This window comes from Melospiza melodia, chromosome 2, assembly GCF_035770615.1.
Source record: "Melospiza melodia melodia isolate bMelMel2 chromosome 2, bMelMel2.pri, whole genome shotgun sequence".
Lineage (NCBI taxonomy): Eukaryota > Metazoa > Chordata > Aves > Passeriformes > Passerellidae > Melospiza > Melospiza melodia.
The window spans coordinates 105,871,642-105,895,722 of NC_086195.1; the positions used below are offsets into that span (position 1 = coordinate 105,871,642).

General features: G+C 35.5%; 2 long non-coding RNA genes across 3 annotated transcripts; one reads left to right on the forward strand and one right to left on the reverse strand.

Moving 5' to 3' along the window:
- Positions 1-1,229: 1,229 nt before the first annotated feature.
- LOC134414637 (uncharacterized) lies at positions 1,230-11,979 on the forward strand. Of its 2 annotated transcripts, none has more exons than XR_010026804.1 (5): positions 1,230-1,351; positions 5,042-5,117; positions 5,910-6,061; positions 7,084-7,175; positions 9,985-11,979. It is a non-coding gene; the product is annotated as an uncharacterized LOC134414637 (long non-coding RNA). The 2 variants fall into 2 exon arrangements; XR_010026805.1 differs by having other exon boundaries at positions 5,970-6,061.
- On the reverse strand, positions 11,979-15,450 carry LOC134414638 (uncharacterized). The gene is made up of 3 exons (XR_010026806.1): positions 14,310-15,450; positions 13,962-14,095; positions 11,979-12,449 (listed from the first exon to the last, which is right to left on the reverse strand). It is a non-coding gene; the product is annotated as an uncharacterized LOC134414638 (long non-coding RNA).
- Positions 15,451-24,081: the final 8,631 nt, after the last annotated feature.

A 24,081-nucleotide genomic window follows, 5' to 3' on the forward strand; every position in this document is an offset into this window, starting at 1 on the left:
GTCAGGAGGTGTCCTGCAACATCAAGAAGTTCAGTACATAAAAGGGACTTGTCTGCTGAGTTGAAGAAACTTGTAGGACCTTTGGATTTCTAATAGGGCATTAGAAGTGGATGGCTAAGAGCAGATAATTTTGGTATAAACATGAAATTCAAAAGATGTCTTTCAGTCCATTAGTGTCAGAAGAAAATACAAAAAGACCAATTTCTGCAATTTTTGTACATTAAACAATTTAAAATAATGTAGGAGTGTTGGCTGTGACGCAGCCAGAGTTAATCTATGTAGTTGTGGGTTTCTAAAACAGACTTTAGCAGCCCAGTTTAAATTAAGTAACGTTACAGACTTACAAAAGTCAGGTCAAAAGATTCTTTTTATGTGTTAGAAAGTCAATCACTCTCAAAGAAGTTACAATTATAGTTCTGTTTATAACATTAATTTGATCCCTCCATGTACATATGGTCTGTAATGAGATCCCCTCATATGCTTTTCTTAGAAGCTGTCAGCATCATTTTGTATATGGAACCAGCCGTGTTTACTTAGAATGCAACAACTCAATAATTTCCTTTCTTTTCCCTGATAAACATATGCCTTATTTATGGCACAATATTCAAAGCAGATTCAGAAAACAGGAATAATTCCTACTGGAATTTTTCCATGTCCCCTTTACTATAAAATGCAACATTAAACACTAATGAATGCATGGTAATGGCATCCTTCTGAGATAAGTATACTTTACTCTCTCCAATGTGCATGCAAGAAACAAAGGCCCAGATATATTATCCTCTGCTTTAGAATTTATTTTGAGAGACATGATCTGATTTTTCATATTTAAAAAATCCAAACCACTGAGCTGCATTCTACCAGCTTAGAGTAGAGGAAAAAAACAAAAAAAAGACACTTAAATACCAGCTTTGGCTATGCCTTTTGGCAACAAGGGTTGCGAAGAATCGATTGGTCTCTGGAATCTGAAATAGCATTAATTTCACATGTACATAAAAGTGCAGATCTAATCCACTACTTGGAACTAATTTTAAAAGTCCAGCTCAGTGGAGCTTTGGTAACTGACTGTGATTATTAAATACAGGTCTTAAGTATCTTACAGGTCTGAAATATCTCAGGCTGCATGAGGTCCCAGCTCATGAGATATATCCCTGGAAGTCATATGCTTGTCTGCATTGGCATCTGGAATCCAGGATGGATTTACAAGTGTATCTCAATGTCATTAGACACTTCATACAGAAGGCTGAGCCCCACCCTCACTCATGCAGGGGAAAGCTGCAGAGCTGTTAGTTCATCCTAAAAACTGAATAATTGAATGGAGTATCTCTTCAGCAGGATCCAGATGACTGAAACTGTAAGTGTCCATTGATGAATGTGTGATGATGAGGTTTTCCTCTTTGGTCTGCTTTTGCTGTTTCAAGAGCACACATATCTCGTTGCATATCCTTTCTCATATCTGTCAGTCACTTGTAAGACTGCCAAATACCCTTCAGATTTTCAAATTGCACAGATATGTATGTATAGACATCTCAGTTGAGTCACCTCGTGAATGACAGAGTTCATACTGAGACAAGATAGCTAACATGTATTTGGAATTTATACCTGGAGTGATTTTTGTGGATGTTTGAAGGTGGAGAACTTATTCCCTACAATAAACCTTAAAAAATGTGCTACATTGAAATAGAGATGGGTTGGGTTTTTTTGTTTGTTTTTTTCTTTTTTTTTTTCCTTGAAGTTACCAATAAGTCATTGTTCAGATGTATTTCTCTCTCAAATTCCTTCCAGATTGCATCTCCCAGTTTCTGTGTTATTCTACACACACACACAGGTGCACTCTTTCAGCTTCTAAACCTTATTCAAACTCCTGTAAAATCTACTTGACACCACACTGACCTACTCTTAGCATATATTTTGACTTATTTTCCCATCTAAGCCTTGTTCCACTCATCTATTCTCACCTTTTTTTCCAAGCTTTTTGCCTCAGGATACTCCCTTTTACTCTCTGTCCTGGGTCCATTACTGGATTCATGCACTTTCTTTCTGTCTTCTCCTGGATCTTCTTGGAGATTGAGACACATAGAGTCTGTCTTCAGTATTTTCTACCTTCAACATTGTGTTATCTCCTCTTCCCACTCTGAGAAAGTGTAGAAAATTTAATGAAATAACAAGTCCTAAGTGCTGAAAGCTGTGTTACCCTATTCCCTTCTGATGAATGAGAAAGAGCAAAATCAATAAAGAATATGAAAGTTCTTTCCTTGCTCTCATTCCTAGATTCCTGTAGGCTGGTATTTTCCAATTTTTACTTGCAGGCTGGCATCTTTCCATAGGATAGATCTGACATGGAGCTTCTCAGGCAGAATGGCCCAAAATTAATATTTTTTGACATGATACATGTTATTCTCAAGTAAAATATTAATTATTTGATAAATACTGTCAGTTTTCATTTATTTCCAAATTGGATGCCAGAATCCCCAAGAGAAAGAGAATAAAGAAGAATCTGAAGGATGCCTTGACCAATGATTTTCAAAATGTCAGGAAATAATAATCTTACATAAAAATGGTTTGTTTTTGCTGTTGTTGTGATTCTGAATAGGTAGTGGCCTAAGTACAGAACTATTTATAAGCAAATTTGCTTGGATAGAGTGCTTCAGAGCTGTTCAAAATGCATCCAAGGAATAAACAACCACCTGAGCAATTTAAACTGTCAGGAATTCAGCTTCTGCTCTTATTCTTTGGTCTTCATCTATCACCATATACCCATGGTCCAGAGTTACTTCTTCATCTCATCTGTTATAAGAAAAAAGCATTTTGGCACCCGTTCTTAGCTACATTACAATTAAAGAGGGATAAAAAAAGGAAAAGAAAAACTGAATCAAGCTTCCTCAATGTACAGCTTCCTTCAGTTTCCAACACATGGAAATCTATACTATTTGGCATAACAAAAGATTTTGTGCATGGCTCCAATGACTGGTCTATAAACCAGAGATCACTCATAGGTCTGCTGGCAAACATGGCATTCCTCTCCACAGGTCTTGTATTCTCTCTAACCCCTCAAGCATCAGTAAATGCCTGCTTTAGGTAACACAGCTCCAGAAAGTTTTGGCTCCCTGTCATGGGTGCTTCAAAATGGTGTCAAGGATATACAAGCATATGAATCTTTGTGAGTGATGAAAATTTTTTTCATTTAATTTCCACACAATTAATCCTTGAAAGATGAGGACAGAGCAGCCCTCTTCTGACATGCTTTTACATGTTCCTTGATATCTCCTGCAGGAAATTTTTATTTCATGACGAAATTAAATCATTATAATCTAGTGAATGGAGGCAGTTTATCTCCCTTAACTTGCTGCTGAAATTTTAACCAGAGCTTACAGAAGATAAATTCATCAATATTCGGGTTAAAGAGAGTCTGCAGACAAAATAATTTATATAGAAGGTTGCTCCTAATGGGAGCACATCATTATCACTGAAAAATAAAGCAATAATAGACTACTGCAAAGTAAGCTACAAGGATGACAATAAGACACACTTTAAAATAATAAACATTGTCTGTTATTTGCACCTTAGCAATTTAAATATTCATAAAAATACAGGAAGGAATTGAGTCAAGGGAGAAGGAATGGCTAGTGCTGGAAAGCATGTGGAGATGTATCATACTGTATTGAGAGGCATCAGAGAATGCCTCAATAACTGTATTGAACAGTTATTGAGTTTATTGCCATGCACTCTACCCAAACAGATATTTAACTGTTAAATTAATTAACCTTCATATACATGTTCTTCTACTTATTTATAGCGAATTAGATCTTTCATGGTAAATTCCAAATTCATGCTACTTGTGCATATTGCAAATGCTTACTTACACAGCAAATCATTTTGCTCTGTGACTCTTCATAAGCTGAGCCAAAATTTTCAGTCATTAAACTCCTTATTTTTAAATTCTGCTCTTTTTTTAACATATTTATCCTTTTTGCACCCTGCTTAGTTCTCTTTTCTTCTATCAGGATTTCCTGCCTTTACAGCCTTAAAAAACTAAAATCTAAAATTATGCTTATTAGAACATTATTAGTATTTAATAATTAAAATATAATCACAATAATTCATTGTAGCTAATATGGTGCCTTATTTCAGACACAACTACGTAACTAATTTTCATATTTGCATTTCAGAAGAGTAATATAAATTAAAATATGTTCAAACACAGCATTATGCTACATGGTAAATGTGTGTTGCAGAGAGAATGTTTTGGTTTTTCAAGTAAAAGTGTGACCATTTGGCTTGCAGAAACAATTATTTTACCTGTAAAATTTTCCAGTAGCTTATTTTGAGCAGTTTTAATTTGATTCTTATCAAAAATTAATGTTTTGATCCTAAAACATGAAAACTTCATGAAGATCAAAAGAATTATACACTTTCTAAGGTTAAAATGAGTAGATTTAGATGTATAAAACAGACTTCTAAGGTTGTGTGTTCAAATAATACGTGCAGTATTATGACCAAAAAAACACAAGTATCAAGAAGGAAAAATAAATCTAAGTCACAAATAAAATATAATGGATGAGAATACAGACTTTGGATACTATAACAGCAATTATCATGCTCTAAACAAGAAACATCCACTTTCAGAATAATATTCTGTTTCCCCGCCAGACATAAGTTCTAGTATAGAACATGAGAATATGTTCAATAGTATTTGTGGAGAAAATAGAGAAAAAAGAGAGATTCAATGATGATTCATCACAAGATTAACAAAAAATACAACAGTTTATAAACAAGCTGTTAATTTGACAATGCATTGGGTGCATATGTATCAAAGTAATATGAAACTAGAAAAAAAGATGCTCTAAAATTTCCTTTTCTTTGTCTGGTTACTCTTAAATAAAAATGCAAATAGCTTTGTGTCAGGGAGAGGTCACAAAATAATTCTGATTATTTTCCCTCTTATTGAATGCCTTTAACATTTTGTTCTTACCAATAATTCAGACTTCAGATGAAAGACGTCAAATAATCCAATACCTTTTTTTTCTGTTTTCTATATTTTTAGCTCTTTTCCAATAGAGTGGAACTGGTGATTGTAATCTATTCAGAAATAAAAGGTACTTTAATGACTCACTGGCCAGGTAAGTTTAGCATGTATGAAATTCCATCAGTTTTGAATTGAATGCCTTGCAGCCCCAGTGAGTTGAGCAAAGCCGGGCAAGACTAACAGATTAATCTCCAGAGGAAACAGAGATCACTCAGTATCTCTGGTCTGCAGCCAAACTCAGGTGCAGGGTAGAATACATTCCACAAGCTAGCAGGCTTTTTTGCATGCATGGGAACCTGTGTGCCACACAGAGGTGTCAACAGATTTTATGATATGTCAGGATGACAAAACATGAGGATTGAGTTTTCATATTATTAACAACTGCAGTATTATGCATTATTTCACTGGTTTGATGGAAGTGAGCAGAGTGAGTGAGGCTTACAGAAAAGACACATGCACCTAAATATAATCCATGTGCCAAACTTTTCAGTGACATACACCAGATCTGTTTCATTGTAGTATAAGGAATTCATTAACTGTTTCAGAAAAAAAAATGTATAGAAACTTCCATTTTTATTTTATTGCAGAGATGAAAACAGGAAAAAAGTGAGCAGAAAATGAGACAACAGGAAAGAAACAGGATCAAATCCTAGCAACTAAAATTTTTGCATCATTATTTAACTCTTGTTTTTACCAGTAACTCATTACTTATAACCTGGACCTTAGAACTCAGATTTATATGCAATTATGATTTTAAACTCATATTCTGCTGCCAACACAGACTGCATACTAATTTCCACAAAAACTGTGCTCAGCATTGTAATTTACAATTATGGAGATCATAGGACAACATCTTAACACTGTTTACTGCACACTCACTACACAGTTTCCTTCCCTGGTGATGTTGAAAAGCCATCCAGACATGTTCCTATACAACATGCTCTAGGTGATACAACTCATGCAAGGAAGTTGAACCAAATGAACCAGATGTCCCTTCCAAGCTTAACTCTTCTTCGATTCCGTGAGAAACACAGCCAGGTAATATCTCCCATTTAAGCCTCTGGTTTCACATTTGTTGATCTCAATCACCTTAACCAATTTTCTAAGTGGCTGATGATTGACCAGACATGTTGTACGGCGAATACCTCCTAGCAGCAATGTCATGATTTTTGAGCTTTTCACTTTTCCAAAATAGATATTAGAACCAGGATGGAAATTACATGTCTTTGTCTGCTTAGGACAAGCTCTACTTATTTATGTTATTTAACTGCAAATATCTTATCCAGAAAAGGGAAAAAAAAGGATATTTTTCACTATAGTAATCCAGTCATAAGCATACTTGCATAAGATGTAATCCTTTTCCAAAAGGATATTTCTTTAAAAAAAACCCAAAGAGCCTCATTGTTACAGATCACAGTGGGAGACATTAGCCTCATATTCATTTATGAATGTTAAGGAATTATAATGGTCACAAGTACCTCTTTGTTTTCAAGTCAGTAGCAAAATCCAATTATTGATCATACTTGGTTGTCTGCAATGTTTACAGCAGACTGTATTCTTCTTTGAATAGTTGCTAATTTATGCAAATGGTAACTTACTTATGTTTGTAAGGGGAAAGATTATAATGGTTGAACATTCCTTAAGGGATTACTGGAACTCTGGAATTTTAAAAAATATTATCCTAGTGTCATAGCATGGTTTGGATTGAAAGGGATCTTAAAGATCACCTGATTCCACTCCCATTCCCTGCTGGTGATAGGGACACATGTCATTAGACCAGCTTGCTCAGAGCTCTATCCAACCTGACCTTAAACTCTTCCAAGGATGGGCCACCCACAAATTCTCTGGGCCACCTGTTCCAGTGTCTCACCACCCTCACAGTAAAGAATAATTTTTTCCTAATATATAACCTAAATCTATTCTCTGTTAGTAGAATTAAGCCATTTCCCCTCACTCTGTCACTACATGCCCCGGTAAATAGTGACTCTTCATATTCCTGCAGGCTCCCTTCAGGTATTGAAGACTGCAATAAGGTCACTCTTAAGCATTTTCTTTTCCAGGCTGAACAAACCAAATTCTCCCAGTACTCTTAATACAGAAGGTGTTCCATCCCTCTATTGAACTTGGCGGCCCCCTGAACTTGTTTCAACAGGTCTGTACTTTCATCATGAATTTTTGGGGAAAGTTTTATTTGTCATAGAAAAGTACTATTCTGAAGACGATAGCTCTATAAAAACTAGGTTTATATTGCACCAGAAGGAGTTTTGCTGCCACAGCAATTCTGATCTGGTGCAAAAAATATGGGTTTTCTCTCCACAGTCTATAGGAATTTCTGAGGGGCATGAAAACCTGCAGACTACTGAATGTCTAGGACACTAAATGATTGTGATGATAGTTGTATCCCCATAAATATGTTTTCAAAAACTGTGTGTTATATAGCAGTGTTTTCAGAAAATACTAGCCAGAAACCTGGTAAAATGATTTAAATATCTACTGCACAAGCATCTAAACAGCGTTTCAATTCCATCACAATTTTGAAATGTATGGTTTGATTATGTCGTATAGTCTCCAAATACTAGTGACAAACAATAATAGTGAAGCTTATAAGTGCTACTTATAAGTTCTCTCCTCACAGAAGAACAAATTTTTTTTTCTATTTTTATTGCTCTAATTTCATTTTTATGTTATTCTATTTTTAGACAATTATTTAATTCTGAAGTTGAGAGATTATTGCCAAATTCAGAATCCAAGTGAAAAATATAGTCTTAACCTAAAGCATGGCAGCTTATTCTCATATTCTTGTAAATTTATTTTCTGGCTGATATCTTTCCTTGAGCATTAAATTACCTGAAGAAAAGCATAATTGTTATGGGACCTTGTAACAAAGTCAGAAATGGTCATACTCAACCTAACCTTGCAGTATTCTATTTGTATTTGTATTTCATTTGTATTGTATTTGTATTTCATTCAAAAGTTGAGTATTTAATATATCTCAGGAGGTAATTGTTGTTGAAATATTGCAGCAAGCTGTAGAGGTTTCTATTGGGGTGACAAAAAGATGCACTGTTGACTTTGCACCAATTAGTTAGTATGCACAGAAGTAGTCACTGCAGATGAAGTGTTTCGGAGATGAACTTTTCAAGTGGCACACTGTCCATTAGAATGGGTCACAAGAAAGAGAACAACCTCGAATCCTGTGTCCAGTTCTGGGCCCCTCAGTACTGGAAAGACATTGAGGTGCTGGTGTGTGTCCAGAGAAAACCAAGAAAGTGGTGAAGGTGCTGGAGCAGCTGAGGGAGCTGGGGGTGTTTGGCCTGGTAAAAAAGAGGGTTTAAAAAGGATCTTCTCACTCTCTACAACAACCTGAAACCAAGTTGCAGCAAGGTGGGGGGGTCAGTATCTTCTCCCAGGTAAAAAGAATCAAGGTGAGTAGAAATATCCTTAGGTTGTGTCAGGGGAGGTTTAGATTGTATATTAGGAAAAATTTCTTTGCAGAAAGGGTTGTCAAGCATTGGTACAGGCTTTTCAGGGAAGTGGTGGAGTCATCATAGCTGGAAGAGCTCAAAAAATTTGTGAGTGTGGCACTCAGGGACATAGTGGTGAACGTGATGGAGCTGGATTAATGTTTGTAACTGATGATCTTATGCTGGTTTTCAACCTAAATATTTCTATGATTCTACTGTTACTATAAGTTGTTTGGCTTCAAAGAAGCTATAATTTCTTTTGTGTTTTCTGAATAGTGTCCCAGGTACATTACTGGTGTCAAGGCACCATGAGGGCCATTGGCTCCCTGGTGCTGGAGCTTCAGGGCTGTTGGGATCAACCTTATCCCTGTAAATGCAGGATCCATCCACCAGGGTCTGTCCCAGGACCCATCAGCCAGAGTCCAGTGTGATAGTGGTCACAAGGGTCGTCAGGGTGAGAGACAAGAATGTTGATTCCATGATCAGAAGGCTTGATTTATTATTTCATTATATATATACTACATTATAACTATACTAAAAAGAAATAGAAGGAAAAGTTCTCAGAAGGCTAGCTAAGCTAAGAATAGAAAAGAATGAATAACAAAGGTCTGTGTCCTGGCAGAGAGCGAGAGCAGCTCTGCCGTGAGTGGTCAGTAAATCCAAACATCCACAGGAGACCAATCACGGATCCACCTGTTACATTCCACAGCAGCAGATGACCATTTTTTACACTTTGTTGCTGAGGCCACAGCTTCTCAGAAAGCAGAAAAATCCCAAGAAAGGATTTTTCACAAAAGATGCCTGTAACAGTCCAGCCCTCCCCAGCAGCAGGACAGCTGTGAGGCAATGGAGCAGCTCCACCTTTGGGCACCGGGCACAGCCCAGGGGATGTGTGAAGGTGGGGATGGGATCTGCAGGAGAGCCTGGCTCAGCTGGGCAGGACAGGGCTGAGGGAAGCTGGAGACAGCCCTGCTGTGGCATGCCTGGGGCAGGCTCTAGGCTTTGCGCAGGGTGGAGGGAGATGCAAGGGGTCTGGAGGGGCACCCAGGCCTGGTGCTGCCCCCAGGGCCTTGACACAGAAAATTCTGTGTTAAACTCTGATCAGGCTTTAATTTCCTCGAGGAAACACAAGTGACTTTATATTTTAAAAAGCTGGAGCTTTTGAAAAGTGAAGCTCAAGAATTTTTTTTCCAAGTTACAATTTTAAAATAATAATCTATTCTAACTTCATATCCTATTATTATGATCAGATTTTATGTTACATAAAGAATACCTCCAATGCAAGCACAGTGATCAGTTCTTTTAAAACAGTGTTTGTGCTTCTCAATTTGAGGTTTGAGGAGAGAGATGATCTTGTCAGGAGACAGAGAAAATTTCCATTGGTGACAAATTTAATGCATGCACTGAAAAATTTTGATATACACACAAATTATCTCACATTAACAATGAAAAATAACATATCTTTTTTTTTTTGCTGTGTTTTCTCTTGTGCCATAGCTGTGTTTTGCTGGAAGGTGCAACTCAGCCAGAGGGAGTGAGGTCATGCACTTGCTAACTGCTGGCTGTCGTATATTGGATCAATACACAGTTTTTTGGAGCAGCAGCCCTCTCCTGAGGGAAGGAAGCAGAATGGGAGGACTCAGAAGTCTCCACACCAAGAAGGGAAGCAGACACACTATAAAGAGAAAGAGCCAATACACAGGCAGTTTCCAGAGGTCTCCAGTGCACTGCTTGGAATTATTCATTACTCAGCAAGACACTCAACATTGCTGTACTCAGAGCAAGAGTGCGGTGAAAGAAAAGACCTACCTCTGAGATGAAACAGTGAGCAGTGAGGACTTCTAATACTCTTTTCATTTTGATTTGATCTGACCAACTTGATCTGAGCTTCTGTTCCACAGAAGTCATTGTATTGTAGTATATCCTTCAAAAAAAATGTAATGTCAGCAGTCCAGAGTCCTTTCAGTATTTTTAGTATCAACACTTTAAAGAAAAGGTATTGATATACACAGTTTAATTACATAGTCAGGATTTCTGAATTTATCTATGCATCCAAAAGGAATGTTGGGGAATCTCTTGAAAGTATGATTGATTCTGTTAAGTAGAAATCAATAAGACAATCTTTGGTCCCACACTCAGAAAGATGAGATTTATTAGTATCCTTTTTAGCTCAATGAATGTTTTTTGATATGTATAAATTAAATCCTGCATCCATATTTTTCAGGACGTATTATTTAAATACCAGGTAATAGGACCTACAGATGGATCTGCCTGAGGACATTACCAGATTATAAATACTTAATTTTAATATTAAAGCTCTGGTAGAATTTTCTCCCTTCTAATTAATTAAAAATAAGTACAACTGAACAAGAGAGAGAGAAAAAGAAAGAGAACCATTTAAGAAATGTTATTATGACATCCCATCAAAACAGAATTCTTTACAAGCTCATTTTCTTTAACATATCCTTTTTCAAAGTGTATCAGAATTGTTAGGTAATATTCCCCATTTGCTTCACTATATTCTTGTAAAATATTTCATAATATTTAAAAGAAAATAATCAAAACTTGTGTTACTGATTTCCTTTTAGATAATGGAATAATGAAGAGATTGCAGGTTGTAGAGACCTCTCAGGAACAATGTTAATAAATGTAAAAAAGGTTAAATATCTGGCAGAACAGGGACTTGCAATTAAGTGTTGCAGATTATGTTTAAAATAACATTTGTTCTACATCTAATGTGAGCCAAGAGACTTACTAAAAATTGCTTTCTAGATTATACTCTATTCCCAGAAAATTAAAATAATAATCTTTCCCTTGAGTGTTTAGAGGAACTGTATTGAAGAGAAGATTTTTAACATCTCTTTTTGATTTTTTCCTTGTAATATTATCATTTGTGATTGCTAGACAGAAGTATAAATTTTCAGTTTACAGGGCAATCTCATTCGTTCCAGAGATCTAGTACATGAACATTTATCTAAATATGGAAGTGAATAAATTCCAGAGAGATTAACACCACTTTTTTTATCCAACCATCAAGATAATCATAAATGAAACCTGGACACAGAATCCTTCACCTGGAAATTCCAAGTCAATCAATTCATGAATGGTGGCTATAAACTGGTATCTGGTTACTGTCAAATTGTCTTGACTTTGATGCTTCGCTTGAGTCAGACCAAACGGTAAGAAAATGATTCTATGATTACAGTATGTGCTTTCAGTAGCATTTGTATTTCATTAAAGGTGACATTACTACCCAAGTTCCAAAACATTTGTCATTTATTAAATTGACTTTATATCCCGGTGTATTGGGTTTGTGTGGCTTTGATTTTTGGCAACAGGGCAGTTACAGGGATGGCTCCCATGAGAAGTTACTAGAAGCTTCCTCAGTGTCCAGCACAGCCAATCCCTGGTGGTTCCATAGGCAGAAATGTCAATTAGACATGGTGGCAATGCCTCTGTGATAACACATTTTAGAAGAAATCTAAACAAAAAGTGATTGTGCAGCTGTAATTGTGACTAGAGAAGGGCAGAGCGAGAACATGGGAATCAAACAACCATGCAGGCACAAAGGTCAGTGGAAAAAGGGGGAAAGGAGGTGCCCCAGTCCCTGGAGCTGAGATCCCTCTGCAGCTCCTGGTGCAGCCCATGGTGAAGCAGCTGTGCCCCTGCAGGCGGAGGAGGTCCGTGGGGATGCAGAGATTCATCCCCAGCCCATGGAGGAGAGCTGACGATGGAGTGACTGGATGCCTGGAGGAGGTTGTGAGCCCACGGGAGAGAGGGGGTCTGCTCCCCTAATGGAACAGCCTGTCCTTGAAAGACTGCACACTATGGAAGAGTGATCCACACCGCAGAAGTTCGTGGAGAGCTGTAGCTCTTGAGATGGATCCACTCTGGAGAAGTTAATGGAGACCCATCTTCCATGGGAGGGACCCAACAGTGCAGCAGGGGAATGACTTGTCTCCCTGAGCAGAAGGAGAAATCACAGGTGATGAACTGAGCATAACCCCAATCCCTGCACCGCTGGGGGAGGAGAGAGAGCTGGAAAGGAAGGGAGGGAGGAAGGGTGTTTTTTAAGCACTTATTTTACTTATTATCCTGATGTCATTATGTTATTGATAAATTCAACTCATACCTCTAAACTGAGGCTCTTTTGCCTGTGACAATATTTGATAAGTGGATTCTCCCAACCTTATCTCAACCCTTTTTCTCCTCTGTCCAGCTGCAGAGAGGAGAGAGTGAGCAGCTTTTGTGGGTATCTGGCATTCAGCACATTTTCTACTTTCATATACCATAATATTTTCCTTTTTTTTTTTTGTAGTTGCTGATTTTATTGAAACTTATGGGCTGTTTTGAAATATTTGTTCCTAGATGATTATAAAGTTAGCATTAACATTAAGTGGCCTTAATGCTCTGTTCTGTGAACACTTAATGGAACTGATTGAAGACTAGATAATTATTGATATTTTAGTCACTGTAAGACTAAAACATTCCTAAATTAAGCACACTATTAAGTTGCTTTAAATTCTTTTTTTTTTTTTTGTATTCTCCACATGCATTAACTGACTTGAATTTTTATGGAAAAAAAACCCCATCATAACTGATATAACTCTATAGCAAGAATTTTGTTCTGGGTTGGTCAATACTTTACAAGGAGTATGACAGGCTTCTGCACTCCCTCTTTGAAAATTGGAGCCAAAATTCAGTAGAAGTGGAAAATATATTTTTTAGTTTCATTTTTCCTTAGAAACTGTGTTAATACTGTATTGTCAGAGAGGATTGAGCTTTCTTTAGCCTTAAAGTATGCTTATTTAAAAGACATAGGACCATTCATGTAATGCCAGATAACCAGACAGAACACAGGTGCTATGAATCTCCACTTACAGAACTTGAGAATCTTCTTGAATGATTGCAACACAAACTTTATATTAAAGCCCCTCTCAGTCCCCTGTGAGCTGTGCATATCCTGCACACATCCTTGCAGCCACAAGGACTATCAGGGTATCCAACCACATTCTAGCAGACTATTGGCAAAATGCTTGATTTTGTACTCTTTCCCTCTTTTCTCTCCTCCTCTTTAATCCTTCATTTTTAGACTGAAAAAAAAGCTGTTGCACACGGAAGCAAGCATTGAGTGAAGAAGTGTCTATGATGATCTCAATAAATTCCTCAAATAGCTGACATTCAGCCTAGAGGTTTTACACCTTGTCTTTGTTCAAAAGAGGATTTCTTCATGTGTGAAAAAAGTCTGTTTTCTATAAAATATCCTGTGTCTACCTGTGAGAGGATACAGTCCATTATACTGCCTTTTCTTTAATGTGTGAATATCTTCTTCTTAAACTAATAAAAATAGCTGTTGTGGAAGGCAAATTTAAAATCAAAATACTGTTTCTTTTACTGTAGGGCTTGCTATAATAATGATTAGAACTGTTATCATGAACATTTTGTTACCACAAAACCAGGAAATTCTTTCTAACCCTTGATGTGAGCTCTTCAACATGAGGTTTCTGAGTTAGGCACATATGTCTTCATTCTCTTATCCTTAACTGATTCTTCTTCCCCATGCCTCTATCCTGACATTACACTTCAACTCTCTTCCACTGAAGAAAAGCTGTGAAAATGAGAAAAAAATTACATTAAAAAAAATTACACTGTGATGATGAACACTTTAATAATTGAGTTATCACTAAATATCATGCCACCTTTGTGATGTCATGCAGGTGTTCAGAGTTCCTTTGCCTCTGAGGGTTAGGCTGCCAAGTTATTAACTGATGATTAATAAGAAGCACCACACAGCATCAGTAAAACAGTAAGTTTTGACTTACATCAGTAAGTTTGAAGATGTATTCAGTGTCTTTATTAGCCAGCTCTCTGCTGCTTCTGACTCATCACATTATCGCAGTTCTCATCAGATCATATAATTGGAAAATTAACAAGGAAAGACACAACTTTAAATTTCTTGTTGCAAATTTTTGAATGTCTATTATTGGATATACATATACATACACACACATATATATATAAATATGTCTATATAAAGAGAATGTAATTCTCTTTTTTGGAGAAATACTTTTAATAAGATATGTCCGATGGAAATATATTTACTATTTCCTTTTTTTATTCTTGCCTTCAAGTTACAAATGAGAATATAAATTTCACTCTGTGGATTTTGAGATCTAAATCTATGTTTGAGATCCTAATCGGTCTACCTATACCATCCATAAAGATGTGGTCAATATACTTACTGGAGTCAAGGGCACAATTCTTCTTATTCTAAAGTAGATATCTAAACCAAGCTAAATGAACCATAACCCAAAAGTTCCTCTTTCTTTTTTTTCTTTTCTATAAAGGAATTCAGCTCACTGTGGTTCTCATTTCCAGACACCTATTTTGTGATCATATAAAGCTGGATTACTACAAGCACTTTCACAATATTTGCATAGTAAGCTTCCATGAATTTAACCATGCTTCTGATTTTTTCCATTCACTGTTCTGGTATATTCCTTTCTAACTTTTTACTTTATTAGGTAATAGCTGTGGAATGAGATAGAGAGAAGATTAATGTACCAAAAATGAGAGTAGTCAAAGCTGTAGACAACAGGGAAATATATATATATCTACATATATTGTCATATGGCCTACTTAATAATAAGAAAATTATTTTCAGATAGCTAAATCATAAGTCTTAAGACTGACATTCTTAATGCTAGAGTTAGAAACTTGTAAAAAGACTTAAAAGGGAGAGGGACACTCCAGACAAAACAATCCTTTAAAGCTGTCAACACAAGCCAAAAGGGAAATCACTGCAGGTACATAAACATGCCAGTAGAAACCTTGGAGATTTTTCTCATTTGGGGTTCTGTCTAGTAAGAATCAGCGTTCCACATGGCAAACACCCACACAGCCAATGTGATACCTGTTCCTTGACTTGCATGAAAGATTCTTCTATTGAAGAAAAAGATGCAGTTAAAGCTAGTCATAGAAATTTTATTACTACACATTTCTTACTATAAACTTAATATAACTTCATAAATCAGGCACTGCTTAATTCTCTCTTGTATCATTGGTTTCAAGATAATGGGCAAAATGGTGTTTCAAGCAGAACATAATAAACCTGAAGTAGTTCACATAAACTATCATTTTACCTAAATATTAAAATATGTTTATTTGGGTGGTTTGGGGTTTTTTTTCTGGAATGTATTCTTAACAGTATAGAAGAGTAATAATTATCTGTAGGGGTTGCTATATTTATATCCAGCTATCAGATATCAGGAAATGGCTTCCTCTCATAACATATTACATCATCATGAATTATTAGTCATTGCCAATAAAATATTGATCTTGTGTCTATAAAGTGTTTTTTAGAGACTGGATATAGGTCATCTCAAAAAAATACTAGTGCTCTGGCATTATTTTCAGCTACCGTCCTCTACTGTATTTCAATAAATCACTCTGATTAGCTGTGCCAAATGTTCCAAAATACAAAATAAGAGTGTAGAAATCAAAATGTCCTGTCTGGTGCAACTTCACAGATCAAATAATGTAGAAATAATTATATTAGTGATGACAGCAGCCTTTGGCAAACTGAAAATGAAAACAAAAAAAAAACAAAAAAGTAAAAAGAAAATGGGAGAAAATAAAAGGTGTCCTTGAAGTCCATTTCTGCTCACACTTTGAAGAAATTCTCTGTTCAGCTGGGTGAAATGCCCTTTTTCAGTAGCACATAAAATAGCTTTTGATGAGCCACAGATCTTCCATTTTGTTATTATTTTCCATCTTATTAAATTAAGACTTTATATCAGGAATAGTAATTTTACATAAAAATGCCTAGAGCCAAGCTGCCAAAACTTTTGCTATGGCCTTGCAATCACAGTTGCTTAGCCACAATTGACCTATTACTTTAGGAACAAAGAAGATCACTTGCTGAATCATACAGATACTATACAATTTGCATAAAGATGAGAAAGTGTTCTTGAGTTTATGGAATATCGAATAACTTTTCTAAAGACTGTTTAGTTTTCCCTGATATTAGAAAATTACTGTTTCCTTTCCTCAGGTTTTACTATTGAACACAATGTATTTTTTGCTAACTGAATAATACTTAGGTAATAATAATAATGTCTTAGCTATAGAGAACTAAAATAGAAAGTCAGGCTACAAAATACTCAAGCTCTGAGATGCCTTTTTTTTTTTCCAGAGTAATATATTCCATCTACGTGCACGATCAAATGATAAATTTCATCCCCAGGCTTAACCAAACATCTCATCACAAATCTATTTTGCATCATATAGACAACCACAATAAATTAAAATTAGTCTATTAAAAATATCAGTTACATGTTAAAAATACTTTTTGCTTGTTTTTATTTACCATTCTTTAGTGCCTGACACAGAACTGTGTTACATAATTGTGAGTGGGCAATTGTCCTTGCCTGTTCTGTGAATTAGATATGCATAGCATTTATAATTCTCTTCCCATAAAATACATTCTCAATTATGTCTTTTAAGTCTCTCAGCATACCATGCAGACTGTGCTTCTATGTCCAGGTGAACCTTTTCTCAAGTCAAGTGGAAATGTCTAACAGGAACTTGAAATCAGCCTTTATGGTTCTCACCACTTGAGTTTGGAGCCCCATTATTTTTTCAGAACAGATCACAATTTTTACCCTGTTCATCTCATATTTTCTAATAATAAGGATATAAATCAAATGATACAAACACCGTAAAAGTGTGGGAAAATGGTGGATTTAATACTCTGCTCGTTTCAAAAGGTGATGCTATTTTTAAGAGACCCCTCCCAGAAGTAAAAATTTTTTAAAAAGCCTTTGATTAGCTTCAAAGGTTTTGGGTAGTCTCTTGAATTTTCCAGTATATAAAAAAAAAAAAAAAAAAAAGTGTTGAGAAATATGATTTATAGTTTAATTTAATTCTGCCAGACTCTACCTGAATTACTGTCAGGATTTTTATTCCCAGAATTTAAAATTAACCAACCTTTCAGCAGACTTACAGGGCTCTAAAAAGCATACTTTACAAAATGAGATAGAAAAAAATTTTACTTCCTAAGAAGACTGGAAAAATATATAAAAAAAGATAATGCAACAGACTTAATATTAAGAGTTCAGAAAATATTATAACAAATGTTGAAGAATGGTCAAAAAGAAGATGGAATTTATATATTATATTAATTGCTCAGGACTGGGGGGAACAAAACACAAAATACTTGAATTAGACATCATGAATTCCAATTGTTTCCATTTAATTATTCTTAGAATAAAAAAAAATTTCTTTCTCAAAAAACTGGCATTGATTATTATGTGTTGAATGCAATGCAGTGTATTCAGTGACTAAGGAAAACAAACAAATTAATGTCCACATCAGCAGAATAAATGAAATATAATGGAACAATATAAAGAGTATACTTTGGCCCACAAATCCTTTCCATCTTTTTTACCTTCCATTTCATAATATTATCAGCTGTTTTCTAGATCACCAATCTCTTTTTTGATCTGGGCCAGTAAGCCTCTCACCCAAATAGAAACTAAGTATATCAGAAGTGAGACACATCAATTTCGAAGGTGCTGTTTTTCACTCTTACTAAAATAAAAGAGGCTTTCAGATTGAAAACCTGTTGGATGTCTGATGGAACAATGTCTCTTATGGGCATTAACAAAGACAATTGTGCTTCCAAAGCCAAAATTTCTTTGAAAATCTGATTTCCAGGACATAAAAACGATCCATAAACTCTCATAGACTCTAAATATACACAGCAATAATTCTGAAATTAAGAAACTTTAAAAATGAAAAATACATAAGGCTGTCAAAAGATAAACACAACAGATAAATTTGAAATAGGCCAGATTTGACCAGGAATACAGGAATCAAAATGTTGCCATCTTATTGGAAAGCTTCCATACCTTCTCAGTGACTTCCTATGAAGTTCCGCACAGCACTGATTCCTTCTTTCTCACAGCACAACCAACAAACTCCAACTCTCTCCTCATCCAGCTACCCCACTCTTTTGTAGCGCTCATCTTCTTATTGGACACAGCTGTGGCCTGTTAAGGGCAGGCCTGTTCCTAATCTTCGGTGATTAGTGCAGCTGCAACTCCTCAGGGGTGAGACTGACTTCTGCACTATTCTCTCACTTTCTATCCCTCCACGTCAAAATATGGAAAGATTTTTTTTTTTTTTTTTTTTTTTTCTTCTTAATTTGATTATTTTGGAGTCATCTGGCCCAACCTCCCTGCTGAAGCAGGGTCATCCTAGAGTGCATAGCACAGAATTTTGTCCAGATACTTTTTGAACATCTCCAATGAGGGAGACTCCAAAACCTCTCTGGGCAATCTGTTCCAGTTCATGGTAGCTCACCCCGAGCAATTCCACTCGTATTTAGGTGGAATTTCTTGTGCATCAGTTTCTGCTCATTGCCACTTGTCCTATTGCTCATCAACACTGAGAAGATCCTGGCTCCATGCCCTTGACACCCTCCCTTCCGATACTTACACACATTGATGATGTCCCTTCATGGCTGTCTCTTCTCAAGGCCAAACAGGACCCAGTCCCTCAGTCTTTCGTTGTAAGAGAGATGCTCCAGTCGACTGATCATCTTTGTTTCCATCTCCTACACCCATTCCAGGAACTCCATGCCTTTCTTGCACTAAAAAGTCCAGAACTGGAAACAATATTACAGATATGGCTTTTCCAGGGCTGAGTAGAGTGGCAGGACCACTGCCCTCAATCTGCTGGCAATTTAATAACCATTTGAAAGCCTTTTTTTTTCTTAAATAGGTAATTTTTTCAACCCCTTATTTTCTATTTAATATTATTTTACATAGTCTTGAAAATGTGTAAATGAGAAGGCTTTTATATTTTCTACCAACAGACCTTTAAAATATTCAGCATCATTGGTAGATCTGTTCATAGGCATTGGTAGAAAGAGGGTTGATATTATTAAATTCAAATGCAAATAAACACATTCAGGAAATACTTAGTCCTTCTACATAAGACTCTTTGTGTATGAGAACTATTACTAAAATCTACCACCAGTGACACTGAAATGTATGCCCAAACCACTCTGTAAACTTTGTCACCCTAAAAGAGAAAAAAACCTTTTGATATATTAAATATAAAAATAAAATAAATAAAATATAAAAGTATATTAATAATTGTCTTATTGCCAATGCTATTGAAGTCAAGTGTAATCTACACCCAGTTTTGCTAGTTGTAGTTTTTTTATATTGTTACTATTATTTTATTTTATTTATAAGCCTTTTGTATTTATTATACTATACAGCAAAGGGTGACATAAAGTGTTATCAGGTGATGGTACTTAGATATCGAGACATTTTTTGATTTTAAGGTACTTAGATATCGAGACATTTTTTGATTTTAATGACCTTTCAAAATCATCTGAAGAATGTATACTAATCTTCATGGTGTGTTCCAGTGTGTAGTACTGTCTGTTAGAACTCATATTTCATGAGCACAGTTTTTGTTGAGAAGAATAATGCCTTTATTTACATTTGCAGTCTTCCAAAGAGAACGATTGTGCTTCTGTCTGCCTTTTATGTCAATTTTCTTCTCTGCATATTTTATAAAGTTTTTTTTCTAATGGATTTCCTTCCTCTCTTTTGAAATTGATTTAGAAAGGTTAAATGCTGCCTGACTCATTGAAAACAGGGCTATGTTCAATGTACTCAAATAATTATGAGAATTTCAGACATGCCCAATATCTGCCTTCAAACATCACTGAAATTCCAGCAAGAATTAACCAGTTTAGAAAAGATATAAAATTATTGAAAATTTTCAAATATAAAATTTTAAGGATCTTTTATTCCTAAATTAAACCCATGAAATTTACCTTTACAAAGTCAGTACTACACTAATGTAACTCCATCTTTATGCATCTATTTCAAATAATCTCTGCTTAACCAGCACCATTGAAAATATTTCTGTTTACCCACAGATTATGTTACTTCAAATAGCAATATATATTGGAAAAACGGGAAAGTGAAAAATAATCTATAGTTAATAACTGTAGTTGTTAGATATCCTAAATATTAATAAAATCCAGAGAGATAAGTAATGAATGAATACATCAATCTGTCTAATTTTTCAATAATTAATTTTGTGACTCTCTAAGTATTGCCAAAATGGAGCTCATAACAACTTCTCTCATTTAGAATTCCTCCATTGTGACAGAAGTTTGATCTGTAAAAGGTGATAAACCTATAGCCTATGAGGATTGTTCCTTAGAGCCAGTGTGGGGTAAGTGTGGTGTTTCCAGGAACTGGGTCCATCATGAAAATGTATTCCATCTGCATTTGGGCATCCTTTCTCCTGGATAGAATGATAGGAAGAGGCAGCAGAAGAGGAAGATGTGTAAGACTAGGCACATCAAGGCAAAGCAGAGAGGGGAAGGGAAGGAAAGGGACAGGAAGGGAAACAAAATGGAAATGAAGAGAAGGGTAAAAGAGGAGAAGGGAAGAAAAAAAGAAACAGGAATGATGAAAAAGAAAAGGAAAAATTGAAGCGTGAGGAAAAGGGGAGAAAAAAAGATTAAAATGGCGACAGGAAAAAAAGGCAAAAGGGAAAAAGGAAGGAGGGGGACAAAAAAATAAAGAAAAAGAAAAAAAGAAAAGAAAATAAAAGAAAAAAGAAAAGAAGAAAAGAAAAGAAAAGAAAAGAAAAGAAAAGAAAAGAAAAGAAAAGAAAAGAAAAGAAAAGAAAAGAAAAGAAAAGAAAAGAAAAGAAAAGAAAAGAAAAGAAAAGAAAAGAAAAGAAAAGAAAAGAAAAGAAAAAAGGGATTGCTCTGAGATTTCTTTAATGTATCTGGAACATGGCCAAAACCACGCAGAGATTGTAGACACAGCTTTAAACAGCTTTGTTCTAGTCTTTTCTTTCAGCCCTTTTCTCCCAGCAAATCATGACAAGAAAATAAACCTGAGTCAACATTTGCAATTGCTTCATTAATGAATAAACAGGTTACACAATAGACTACATTAGGGATTAATGACTCTTGCTTGATTTGATTGTGTTCATGACTTTGAATCTCTTCCTTTGTCATAGTTGTCTGCACTACTCTATAAAGTTATTTTGCGTTATTTTTGTGTCTAGCATATCTAAAAATCCCAAATCTTCTGTCTGTTAAAAATCAAAGTAGTAAATCAATACATTGCCTGCCTTTACCATTCTGCTAAGATGTAACTTTATATTTTAGTTCTGTAAAAGTACCTCCTTTATTATTTTCTTAAATAAACCTCTGAGGTCCTAACATTTTCTTTGCAGAATTTCCTTACTTTCACATATTAGGCCATCTACCTATACATTTAATGCTGAAATACATGTAGGAAGAAATAATGACCTATTAAACAAGATATAAAGTTAAAGGTGCTAGTAACTGGTTGTATTTTCAGTTAAATATAAAACCAATTTTTTGTTTTACTTTCTTATCTCTTATCTGAAGTAATTTATACTCTACATATTACTTATTCATAATAATAAATCAACAGTATATTTTTATGAATAAAAATATGCATATCCTTCTTAATACCATCAAATCAGGAACAATACCCCAGTAAAGAGTTCATTATTTATATCAAATCAAGACAGGCATTATTTGTATTACTCTGCTTTCCACAAAATTGTAAACCATGTAAAACCAGGCTAAAGCATAATCTTCCATAAAGTTTATAATTTCATGAAAAAATATGGTTGCCTGGCATTTTCTACTACTCTGTAAAACTGATCAGAACTTTTGGGCTATATTTTTAGTGTTTGCTTTACTTTATATTCAAATAGAAGTTCAAATACTTCCTATAATGTTTTTGTGTTCTTGTTAAGAAGATCTCATAAGCAACTGATACAAATTTCAAATGACTGATGAATGAATTTGATACACAATTGAACTGGGGTGCCAGAAACCTTTTTTTATTCTGGTAAAACAATGAGAATATAGATATATAAAGCTTTCAGAAAATTCTCTTATTTCTGTGCTCTGTCTCCTCACTTGTGTTCTAATCAAACTGTAAAAGTACACCCATACTGTGAATAAAACAAAAAAAAAAGAGTGGATCTAATTCTTTCCTTCTGTTTTTGTCCATTATTTTTCATGCTCTCTGGCATGATTTTGGTTCACACCAACAAATGATCTCTGAGATAGCCTAGACACTGCTCAAGGGTCAAAGTCATCCAAATCCACTCTGACTGGGGACTGTGGCAGAGTCCATCGTTTAGGTCCGGTTCACCCTGCTCAATCCTAGGAAATTAGGTCAGGAAATTATATTTTCCAAACCTCCCTGAGGTCATGCCCCAGTCAGGTCAGTGGCACTCTTAATACACATTGTTTTGATAAGTTGTAACAGAGCCCACCAAATTCGTCAGTACTTTGACCTGAAAATGGTAAAGGTTGAGAAAGGGACGCTCACTACCAGTGGGACTCAGGTGCTGTCCAAGGTCAGGTGCTGTCCAGCATTAAAATACTCAGTGTTTACTCACCCTCGGGGCCAGACTGCAGTGTCTATTATACCTCTGTAAGAGGCATAGGTTGAGCAACTCTCATGGAGCTCAGCAAAAGTTCATTGATGCTTTTTCTCTAGCCAAAAGTAATTTTGATAGTATGTTCATCATCTTACTAGTAAGCAAGCTGCAGTGTGTGGGTGGGAAGGAGAAAAGGACAAACTGAAATGAGAGGGGCCAAGAAGCAGAGAGGTGCTGACAGCATTAAAATGGGAGTAAAAGCAGCAGAAGTGCAAAAAGAGCAGAACAGAAAAGGGAACCACAGAGAAAGTCTGCTAGAGCTGCTCTTTGAACAGAGAAAATTTTATGAAATGCTAAATATACTGAAAATCTGGACCATAGGCACATCAAGTGGTATCACCCTGAGATAATAGATGTTTGAATATTCTGGCATTAAGCTCCTGTATCTCAGACAGGTGTAATTGTATTATCCTTCCTGCAAGTGATGTTGTGTCTGGAAAATAATGTTTCCTGGTTACTCTGATACCACAGTGATGTGTACTACAGAAATGTCCCAGAAGTAATTTTTTTTTAATTCAGTGTTCAGTTGAAATTGTGTCCTGTTCGTAAGGTATGGGTGATATTCTTAATGGTGAAGTCAAAAAACAGTTGGCTGATTAGCTAACTACCTATTCTTTGCATAAACTCCCTTCTTTTCCATTGTCAGAATTTTCTCAAGAAAATAAAAAGGCTATATAATTAGAGTTTGTACCAAAAAGCATATGTCAGTCCTCTGAAAGTAAAGCTGCACAGGAAATTTAATTTGATGATTCTTGATGTTTGAGTATTTTTCTTTATGCTGTTGTTAGAGGACAGTTTTTAGTACATTTCTGTGTTCTACAGAGAGAAAAGTACAGGTTTTGTTTTATATTTGTAGTTTTTATATGTAAGATGTCTTTATTCATCTGACCAAATCTGGGGGAGGACATGACTGACATTAGCTGATCACATTACTATGCTATACCCTCCCCTGTGGAGCAGAGGTCATGAATCTTTTCTTAGTTCATGAATCTTTTCTTAGTTCACTTGATAGGCCAGGTGCTCAGAAACTGCAGACAAAGCATTTCTACTCTCTACAAT